Below are 11,794 nucleotides of genomic sequence, written 5' to 3'. Positions count from 1 at the left end.
TTACTTGTGCTTTGAGTTTATTTCCATCCACTTTATGTGCATGGTGGAAAAACTGTCGAGAGGTGTGCTGCTGCGCACCTCTTCCCAGGTCCACATTCCGTGGGGTCACTCTGGTAGACTGACATTAACAGGGCAGAAAGATTTGGGGACCACCATAATTGACAAACACTGCAAATTGAGGCCTGACTTAATGGTTTGTTGGATGCCTGGACTTAAGGAAATAGTGCACAGCGTGTCGATGACGTAAACTAAGTTGAAAGTGCTTCATGTCTGTAGCTGTTAAATTGTGACCAGAACAAAAACTTGAGGGATATTCCTCCAGTATTTGAAAAGTATTATTTGATTGAGCTAAGAAGATTTGCAGCCACCGCCACAGCCTGGCAGCGCTGTCCTAGTCTTCAAAAGTCCAAAGGAACAGGACACAGACAGCCTTGTGCACAGAGGACTCAGAGCTCAGGGTGATTTGCTCTAAGCCAAATACTACAGAAGAGACAGCAGTAAAAGACATTGCATCTGTCATCAAGAAGTGTAGAATTTAATTGTAAAGACAAGCCCAGCACCCAGAAAATACAGTAGAGTCTCTAAGTCAGGGATGACAAATATCTGTTACGCACGCTGCCTCCTCCCTGTCCACACCTACGTGAATAAGTGCCGGCGCTCTGCCCTGAGCCAGGATGTGACTCCAGCATCCTGCCCAAGAGAGCAGTCCAGGCAGCCACGGCAGTGCTCACCGGGGGGGGGGGGGGGCGTTACACAGGAGCACCAACCATGGGACAGCCCGGGGTAGAACAGGGGAGAACCAAGCTGGAACTGCAATACTTAGAACGGCTTCATGGAAAAGAAACTTGAAAGGGGTCTTGGAGGATGGGTAAGGAACTTGTTAGAAATGCAAAGTCCCAGGCCTCACCCCAGGTCTGCTGAATTAGAAACTCTCACAGTGGCCCCAGGACTCTTGTTTTAACAAGCCCTCCAGGTGGTTCTAGCATCCTGACAGGAGAGAACCACTGGACTAGGCCCCGGCTTCCTCTCCAGCTGCTGTCTTCCACATGTCACTCAGGTCGAGCTACAACAGCACCAGGCAGTAGGTGGGCGAGCTAGAACATTGATCCTCCTTACATGGCTGAGAAGAGCACTTCAAAGACATTGCAGGGCTCACCCAGGCCCACGCTGCTGATGTGCAGCGGGGCCTGGGCTAGGGCCAGGTCTCCAGATGCCAGAGCAGTGTTATTGCCATCAGCCCTAAGGTACGAGCACGATGGCGTGATTCCCTCCAGCCCCCAGCCTCCTAATTTCCTCTCTCACCTTCCCGAGGAGTTGGCCAGCTTCCTGGCAACAGGCTGTGAAGAAAAGCCCTGTGGGGTGATGACAGCTGCCTGACAGAAGGAAGGCGATAGGGCCTGGTGCGCGGCCCCCACCATGCTCATACCTGCAAGGATTGAAAGTGAACTTCAAAGCCAGCACCACCCAGCCGGGCCCCGGCATCCAAAAGCCTCAACTCATCAGATGCCATGGCCCAGGGCTGGCCAACGGCAAGAATGTGGAAACGCAGCCTCCAATGAACCCCAGGAACGGAGCCATGAAAGCTGGTCCAGGATGCAGCTCTTTGTGCCAAGCCCTCGCAGGCAGAAATGATCAGGTTTAAGGAGGAACTATCCCCAATCCAAGGCCGAGCTGATAGGTCAGCCTGGGGGGAATGGAAAGGCCATGGTCTCTGGAGTCCCACATCCCTGGGCTTAAAACCAGTTCTGCTGTTTACAAGCCCTGCAGACCAGACTCCTTACCGTCTCTGAGGAATCCCTCCCAACGCAGATCAGGAACACTAATACCCACAGTTTGTGTGAAGGAAGCGAAATAACATATGCAAAAGTGCTGGCAAAGCCTTTGGCCCTTTCCTTCTCTCGGTCTTCCCTTTGGGAGTCTTCTTTCTCCATCTCCATGGATCCTGAGAAGGGCATGCCAAGTCGCTAATGAACCAGGCTGAAGGGGAACAGCTCTGCCTAGAGCAGAAGACAACCTCTAAAAGTACCTTATAGCAATTAGATCATAAATCTGTCTTATGCTGAAACTGTATTTGTGGGCTGCGAGCTCTGTTAAGAGTGTATCCTACTGCTTTATCCAGCATTCAGCACTCACTACGCACACTAATGATTACTTTGAAACTTACGCAATATTGGGCATGAAGAAATTAATCGGGGATTCTCCAGAATTCTCCAATCTTCTGAGATGAATCAATAATCCTCAGTAATCAGTAATTCTCTGGCAACTATAGCCACAGGCCAAATCCAGCCAAGCACTTTTTTGGTAAATAAAGTTTTATTGGAGCACAGCCATGCTCATTTATCCACATCTTATCTGTGGCCGCTTTCACACTACAAAGGCGAGGTTGGACTGCGAGGGCTAAGATATGGACTAGCTGGCCCTTTATGGAAAATTACCAACTGTTGCTCCAAAAGAAAGCATAGATAAGTTGAACTGTTACAGTTCAAGCTCTCCAGGAAGTAGGAGGAAGAGTTTAGGGTTCAGGATGTGAAATAGGGAATGCTTCTGGGATCCACACTTCTGGAAGGGAGAGAAGGGAAGCAGTGTGGGCACAGGGAGATGCAGGTCCAGCAGCCTCAGCTGATTCCACTGGGAATGTTGGAGCAAATAACCCCTCAGAGTTATTGGCCCCCCTGAATGGGCCCAAATAGCTGCACTTTTATCCTCTGCCTTGATAGGTCATTAGAAGTGGGCAATCCCTTGGAATGTGTGCCCTTGAGTGAGGCAGCTCCCAAAGGGGCTGACTGCTGGAGACTGTTTCCCGACATCCCTCCCAGAACCGAGGGCAACAAATCCTCCTTCCAAAGGGACCTTGGCAGTGCATCGCCATGCCCAGCACAGCCACAGCCATCCAGGCTTTCTTTCTTTCTTTTCTTTTTTTTTTTTTTTTAACATAGAATGCTTCATGAATTTACAGGTCATCTTCGTACAGGGGCCACACTCAGCCTCTCTAGATCATTCTAATTGTAGTAAATGTGCTGTTGAAGCGAGCACCACCTGAGCTTTCTAAGGTTTTCCTCCATCACCTTCCAGAAGTGCCCCTGCCTCTACACCAGGTGGTCAGCCGTCTTCTGAACCCCCTATGGAAATGGCAGGTGTCATCAGTGGGACACAAAGTCAAAGTGGATGCAAGGTGTTCAGAATAACAACTAAAATATCACCTTAAATTTATTTCCAATAATACTCTTGAAAAATTTTATGTCCATAAGCTTTATTGGAAATCATAGAGAAACAGCCTACGACTCTACAAATGTCACTCTCAGGAAAAGTGGACGTTCTATTTCTATCAGAGTCACATGGAGATTTTTTGATAGATTGGTGAGATCTAAGATATATGATGTATATAAGATATAAAATGTTTTATAGGGATCCCTGGGTGGCGCAGCGGTTTAGCACCTGCCTTTGGCCCAGGGCGCGATCCTGGAGACCCGGGATCGAATCCCACGTCGGGCTCCTGGTGCATGGAGTCTGCTTCTCCCTCTGCCTGTGTCTCTGCCCCCCCTCTGTGTGACTATCATAAATAAATAAAAATTAAAAAAAATAAATAAATAAAAAGATTTAAAAAAATAAATAAAATGTTTTATATAAAAGAGATAAAATGAGAGAGAAGGTACAAAATGTCACTGCTCATTAGGGCAATAGCACAAGAGTAAGAGATCTGCAGTATACAAACCTAGGTTCAATTCCCCACCTGCCACTTACTCTGGACAATTCCTTTACCCGCCCCTCCCCCAATGTTTTTGCTCATCTATAAAACAGGACTGTGATATTCTACCCACTTCACAGTGTTGTCACAGAATCAGAAGAAACAATCTATGTGAAACAGTGATGAAATCTAGAAAATTCTCAAAAAATATTTTTTGTCTATGTCTTCTGTAACACCTCCTTCATTCCTGTCTTATTCTACTCAGATATTTGTTTTAGTTTTTTTTTTTTTTTTAATTCTTCTTTGGTCTTACGAAGTATATCCCACCCATGTTGTCCCACCATGATTTCCTGAGCAAAAGTCGCCAGGTATACTACAGTAAAATCTAGGGCTCACCTACATTCTTTCCGTGTCTCAGTTGGCACACCTGTTCTGTCAATGAGTCATTATCCTCTCTGCATTTCTTCTCTCTTTCAGACTCTTTCTTCACTCCATGAATGCATATAGTAATATAGGTCACTTGTTTCTTGGGTTGCATTAGCCAAGGGGAAAAGAGCACCATAATAATAGGATAATCCGCATTACTCAGATTCTGCCAACTTCTATTTAATCTATCAAAATATCCATTTACCAGGTAAAGTCCCTCATAACTGGGAGTTCTTAGAAAGTGCTTGCCCACTGCCATATTGCCCAGGCCTCTCCGCTACTATGGGGCCCCTTCACTTCTGCTCTAAGTTTGTAAAGCTCCATGAATGTGTTCTGGCTCTGCTCTTGGATGCCTGATGCTCCTTCGGAGCAACGTCACCAACAGGGCTGGAGGTCAGTGATGATGCAGCCCAGTCTGAGGAGAATCACTCCCCGCGACCTGTTGCCAAAACAGGACTGTCTGCTCCTCCTCGGTCTCTTAAGACTTTTATCCCAGCCCTCTTTCAATTGCATTTCCTTCATTGTCTCTTTCAGCTGCAGTCCCCCTTCCCTCTCCTTAGAAGTCAGGGGGCAGGTGCTTGTAGTGGGGCGGGAATGGCCCTGGACAGCTGTCTGAGTTTCAAACTCCATCCACTTCAGAGAACCAACCTCCTCCCAGATACCTGTGGCGCCATCACTGGGCCAAGCATGCTCACCTGGTTTCCAGCTTCCCTCACAAGAACCCTGGTTCCTTGCTGCCACATATGCCCATCTGATCAACAAATATTTGTTAAGCAAATACACAGGCAGGCCCAGTGTCAGACTGTGTATAACTGAGACCCTAAGGGAGCATGTCTTTATACTTCTAGGGCCTCTTCCTTTACTTAGGCTTTCAACAAGTGTATTTGGCAGCTACTGTAAAAGAGACTTTAAGCCCTGTGTAGTAAAAGGTGAATAGGACACAGTAGCTGTTACCTTCACTGGGCTTATAATCTAGTAGCAGATATAGGAAGTTCACAAACAGCCATGATACAAAGCAAAACACAGTAAGTGCTACAGTCAGTGTTTCTGGTGTTCAGAAAAAGAAAACTGCATTTATTAAGCACTTTCATTGCTCAGGCATCTCTAAGTCCCAGAGAGAGGAGGAGGGAAGGATAATAGTGTATATGTGTGAGTATATTTATAACATGCATATTACAAATACATAATAGTGCATATATTTTTTTCCATTTGAAGTTTATTACCCCCATTTTACAGGTGAGCATCTCCATCTCAAAGTAACTCAGTAACTTGCTCAGAAAGGGATCTTTGTCAATGGCAACATTTGGAAAGTTTTAACAAAAGAAGTATCATCTCAGCTTAACGGTTTGGTGGAATTTTAATTTATATGTGTGATTCTTAGTACAAAAGTAATACATTTTAATTGTAGACATTTTAAAAATATAGAAAAGCACAAACATACAAGTTAAAAAAAAACCATAAAGCCTACCACCTCAATATAAAAACACCATCAACATTTGGGTGCATATCCTTATAAACACTTTTCTACTGATTGGTGTATCTAAAGGAACACACTGTTTAGTCACCTGTGTTTTTATAAATGACCTTTCATTTAATCTTTACAATCTTATTCGTCCGTGAAAAGTAAGCAGTGTTATCAATCCCATTTTATAAAAATAGCTTGAGGGACAGAGAGTTTAGCTTGTCCAAGTCACGTGACAAAGCCAAAATGCACATTCTGAATGTCTTTCTCCAGAGTCCATGCTCAGCTTCCTCCAGCTGCCTCCCAGCCCCTGAGCTGCACCATGGAGATGGTAGGACATGGAAAGGGAAGGTAGGAATCACTGGGAGGGATTGGTCTTAAAGAAATACATGCAACCTGATTCCAGACTCCAGACCCCAGTCACACTCCACCCCACAGACAAGGAAATGTAACCCTGTAGACAACAGACAAAGAAGGAACAGTGGGCACAGTTCGTCTTGGGACCATTGGGATCCTTGATTGGGATTTGGTGATTGCTTCTATCTAGGGCATAAAGAAAGGGGAGAAATTTTTAAATGACTAATTTTTCCACCCTGGGTAGTTGGAAGAAGGCTGATCTCACAAATAATACCAGTCCCATAACCTGTTCGACACTACATGTAACCTCTACTAGGCAAAAACTATTCCCTCTGTTTAGACTCACCCCTAACTTCAACAGGACTCTATGCACCATGTGATCCAGTGAGGTCTCATCAAATCTATAATCCAGGTCACTAAGGAGACCTAGCACTGGCTGAAAATCTCATGGGAGCCAGCACGGGGGCTGGAGCACTTCATTTGTGCAAGCCTGGGCTTACCCACACTGTGCTTTCCCACAGTGGCTTGTCTGATCTGAAACAGGCACCAGGCTAAAATGTGGTCAAGCAGAATGGTCCCCTCCCCACTCCACACCAAGTGGACTTCAGTTCTGCCCTAGCAGGGATGGGAACAACGAGTCTTTGCCAAAAGAAAAGAAGAAATCAAAACATAAAATGTACTTCTTCCCTGGGCTGCATGTTCCTGGCTTGACTTATATCACTTACATAACAGTGATATTATTTTTTAGAACAGCACAGAGAGTTTCAGGCAAGGCCAGAAATGCCAGCCTGCGATTTGGTCCCCTAGAGTTCTGACACCAAAAGAAAGAGAAAGACATGGCTGTGTGGGAGTCAGGAATGTCTATTCTGATTCCAGCCTTCAGACCCTAGCCTCACCCTGCCCCACAGACAAGGAAATGCAACTCCGTAGACAAGGGTAGAAGAGGGACTTTGAGGCAAAGAAGCAACAGTGGGCACATTTCTTCTTGGGACTGTTGGGATCCTTGAACCCTTTTCAGGTCTGGCTGATAGTTCATCTTTGATGGAGAAAACAGTGATTCACTGGACAAAGAATTCTGCTTCAACTACTAGCTGAATACACAGCACCCAACTCCACCATCCACATCCCCCAACCCCAAGATAACTTATTCTATTTATTTTTTTCTCTCAGGTTTTCTAAACCTTGCCACTTTCCAGAAATTCACCCTCAGGAAGCTAATTTTTATATAAATGTGAATTTGTTTTCTTTCTTTCTCTATTTTTTTTTAATCAAAGCTGCTCTCCATTTCCGGATGACATTTGATGACCTGCATCAGTAGAAAACATTAGCTTTGCCCTCTTTGACTCTAAAAACTTGGCAACAGAGTCAAATTCTCTCCAGGTCTCTCTAGTGTGAAACTTCCTGTAATCCTTTTCCCTAACACATACCACAAATCACTCACACAGATGCTTCAGAAAGAAGGCCAGGCCCTTAGAAATATCCTACAGAGAGCTTCTTCAGTCCTGTTTCTTCTAAATTCTTTTCAGTTTCTGAACCCCCTTTGCTCTTTCCTCTACATGGTAGCGCATTGAATCAAACCAGCATGTCCTCTACCGTGTACTAAGACAGATAGTGCCCAATAAATATGGATGGAAAGAGCAATTGTGAATGAATCCCTTCCCATCTTTTCCTGTTTCATTCCTTTTCTTCGTATATCCTTGTTGCTGACTATGGGCTTCCACCTGAGATCTATACGTGCTCACTGAGACTGAGCAACTTGACCCTTACCCATACCAGCGTCTAACACGTCTTTTATCAAAAATGTCTTAACAAACTTCATCGCACCCATACCAATGAAAGCTCATTTTCCTTTTTCATTCAATAGTAAATAATTATTGGCCACCTACTCTGTTCTGGGCATCACTCTAACAAAACAGATAAGAGTCCCAAATACCAAGGAGCTTACATTCTAGTAGCAAGAGACCAACAACAGCAAATAGATAAACCAATAAACAATATACTCAGAAGAAAAATAAAGCCGAGTCAAGGGACAGAGTGATGGAGGTTGGCTAGGCCTTCTCCAAACCTTCATAAAAATAGTCACTTGTCCCCATATATATCAAATGCCTAATCCTCTCACTCCTTTGGCCTCAGGCATGGATGCATTGAGATAGCAGATCCACAACATCTGTTTCGGCCAACCAGCCCTCAAATGAGAAGAGTAACAATGTCCACTTTGTAAGGATTGAACGAAGTAGGTAATCCTTGTAAAGTGCTTAACGTAGTGTCTGGTACACAAAGCATACTAAATAAAGGGCAGCCAGAAAAAAATGGGAAGGAGCAGGAGCCACCTTTGGCAAAGGCCATCTCATTTGCGCTAATTTTAGCTTACTCTCCATATTATTTGTGCTTCCTTCAGGCAGCCCATAGCTTTATGAGCAATTGACCCTTGAACTGAGAAGCTGCTCCAGATAAAGACCTTAGCTGGAAGTGACATGATAAATAAATAGCACGGGTTAGAGAGGAATGCAGGCCGAACTTGACAGTAGCTGGCATGTCTCACTTTTCTCCCTGGAGCTTCTTTTCACCCGCTGGAACACCCTAGTCTTCTGACATACAGGCAAACCTGGAAGTGAGGGAGATAATACTTTGACCAATGGGAACAGTAGCCAATAGATAAGCTACTCTCCTTCTGGTCTTAAGACAGAAGAATCTGAAGCTCCTTCTCTAGTTTCTCAGAGGCTTTCCGAGGAACACAGGACTTCAATCACCCATGGCAGCAACCAGCTCCATGATACCTACTACCATCTTTCCCTGTTCAGTCTCATGGTCCCAACCCAACTCCTGATCATTAGAATCACTTCCCAAAATAATTATCTTTACAGGACCCTCATATGGGGAAGAACTCAGGCTGAGACAGGCATACTATCCATGAGGTGATCTTTCCTTTCAGGTTCTACCTCCTAATATTAGATACGTCTAGTGTTTATATGAAATTATCTGAGAGGTAGTCTTTTCCTCATAGCTTCTTCAAGTTAGAAGGTCTCCATTATCAGATTAACCCACAGTTTCTCTACCAAGGATCTCTTAAACTGCTCTTTCAGTGTGTATTTGGCTCCAGATTGGCCAAACTGATCATTACTGGTTTTTAATATGTAAGAAAACCCCAGATTCATATCACTTGGTACAGAAATCCTCTTTGGTCCAAAATGTTTGGACCATTGCCTCTTTTATAGAACACAAGATCTTAAGTTGTTTCAAATTGGAAAACTCATTTGGAGGGTGGCAACAAACTTCTGTATTTTAGGGTGCAGCCTATCCCTTAACTCTGGAAGCAACATCTTGATGAACATTTGATGAATATATATACCCACACATATGCATATGCTTCAGACTGAGATGTAAAATATTCTGTTTGGGCATATAAATGGAGTATAACTAGCAAAACTATTTATCTGCAGCATGAGATTTTTTTTTTCCTAAATCGAGATTTAAACTGTCTTATAACTAAACTTTTTTATTTGCCCTTGGGAAGAAGCAAAGAGACAACAGCTTGGAAAAGCAACAAGATGGCAAGTAGTGACCAGCAGAAGTGGAGCGCTGCCCCAGAGCCAGAGACTATCAGACTGCCCGGCTGGAATGGGAGGGTTAGGGAAGCAGCTTCCTTAAGGTTCCAAAAAATTACTTGAGGATGAAATCCTAATGAAATACTGAATTTCTCGGTGACAATAGAATAGAGACCTAGACTCTTGTTATGTGGGCATTAACACCTTCTAAATGTGGAAAGACCCACTAATATCTTGATTACCCATTATCCTCAGCACTCTTACAGCCCTTTCTTTTCCCTCCTCATGAGGACAAGAGAAATCAAGGTTCTACTAACTCAGAACCATGTCTTAAGCTTTACAAGTATTTGGTAAGAATTTATGGAGTGAATGGATGAAATAAACCAACCTCTCTCAACAAACATAAAACTATCTAAATATTAAGTAAGAAAGTATAAAAAGGAGAAACAGGGAGTTTTTGTCAACTACTACTCAATCTCCTTTCTAGCATTTCTCAGTGGGCTCCTGTAACCATTAGTTCCTTGGTATGCAAGCAAATGATGGCGTGTGGAGAGAGAATACGTTAAATAGTTTAGAAATACTGGTTAAATAAAGTAAAAAGGGCTTTGCTATTGTTAGGTTTTTTTAAAGTATAGGAATTCTCAGCTTTTAAAGCACTAACACATACTATGAGAGTATATATCATGTTCCGTTTCTACCTAGATGTTTGACCCTTGAACAACACAGGTTTAAACTGCATGGATCCACTTAAATGCAGATTTTTTTTTCAGTAAACGCAGTACAATACTGCAAATGTATCTTCTCTTCCTTATGACTTTCTTGATAACATGTTCTTTTCTTAAAAAAAAACCATTCTTTTCTCAGGCTTACTTCATTGTGAGAATAGTATATGATACATAAAACATACAAATTATGTGTTAATCTACCCTTTGTGTTATCAGTAAGGCTGATAGTAGTCAAGAGGAGGCTATTAGAAGTTAAGTCTTTAGGGAATCGAAAGCTATATGTAGATTTTAGACCACACAGGTCAGCACCCCTAACCCTGCATTTTTCAAGAGTTGACTATATTTAATCATAACCTTTTTTTGGGGAAAACATCTTACAAGATAGTTTTCTTGGGTATACAGTTCCCTGAACACACTTGGGGAAACCTTGGTTCGGCATCACCCAGATTTCTCTTTGGCTTTTGATTCATGTTTTTTCCGGGCCACCACATAGCCCTCAGACATAGACCATTCTGTACTCATTCTGCTTACAAAGCTCCTTATGTAAGTGTAAATCACTGAGTGTTCCCAAATATCCTTACTTCTGCACCCCAACTTTGAAGTTTAATTTAGGCCTGGTCCACCAGGAGGAAGGTCTTCTCAGACATCTTAATTACTAAGAGTCTTACAGAATCCCTTAATTTTAAACCATAGCCTATAAAACAAGTCATCTACCCATTCATGCATCAAAAATATGTACAAAGAACTTTTTATGCACAAAGCACTTTGGGGATAAATAGTTACATGACACAGATCCTACCCTAAGGTAGGTTTAATTTGATAATAACTGTAACTTTAAATTAAAAGGCTTGGGATGAAGTTAACCTGATATTGTGGTCTTGGGCAATTACTTAACATTTCTATTTGTTCCACATCTGTAAAATAGAGATAATTATATCTACTTTCCCTCTTTGTCATGTTGATCAAATACAATAAGTACTCAAAAATATCTAGCATAGTGCACATTCTGGCACTAGAAACTGTAATAGCATTAATAGTGAGAGAACGCCTTGGAATCTATACAGCAGCCTTACCCAGAAACAGGCCTTGTCCTCATCTGCTTCATTGAAACCTCCAAAAGCTGCCCAAATCACTGAGCAAGGAGCATACACTGGGGAAATGCCACCACCTATACCAGTATACACCCTCCGTCTCCATGTATTGTTTGCTAGCTGAGGCAATAGTGAACCAAAGAGGAAGTTGCCTTAGCCAAGCCTGGCTGGTTGGTCTCTCTAATCCCCTAGCCTGGCCCAGCCTTTGTGGTCTGGCCTGGTTTTCACAGTTATTTTCAACAAATTTTCACAGAATTAGTAGGGCATTTTTTGTCTTTATCTACTTTTGACAAGTGAGTAAACGTAGGCTCTGAAAAAATAAATGCCTTGGCCAAGATCACCCTGCAAAGCTAAGATGACTCTATTTCATGAGGTCACCAGCATATAAATAACAAGAGAAAAGGTGGAAGGTTAAGAGGCTATTGTATTAATCCAGGCAAGGGGTGAGCCATTGCTACCATGGAATGGAGAAGAAAGAAAATAATGAAAAGGTAAAGTCAACG

At 43.1% G+C, this 11,794-nt stretch overlaps 1 non-coding gene across 1 annotated transcript; it reads right to left on the bottom strand.

Annotated features, from left to right (window-relative positions):
- Window positions 1-2,926: 2,926 nt before the first annotated feature.
- Window positions 2,927-3,033, bottom strand: LOC129497968 (U6 spliceosomal RNA). The gene has a single exon (XR_008662017.1). It is a non-coding gene; the product is annotated as a U6 spliceosomal RNA (small nuclear RNA).
- Window positions 3,034-11,794: the final 8,761 nt, after the last annotated feature.

Source organism: Nyctereutes procyonoides, unplaced genomic scaffold (assembly GCF_905146905.1).
Source record: "Nyctereutes procyonoides isolate TBG_1078 unplaced genomic scaffold, NYPRO_anot_genome, whole genome shotgun sequence".
Taxonomy (NCBI): Eukaryota; Metazoa; Chordata; class Mammalia; order Carnivora; family Canidae; genus Nyctereutes; species Nyctereutes procyonoides.
The sequence above is the reverse complement of the archived record's forward strand: the minus strand, read 5'-3'. Positions and strand labels throughout refer to the sequence as shown.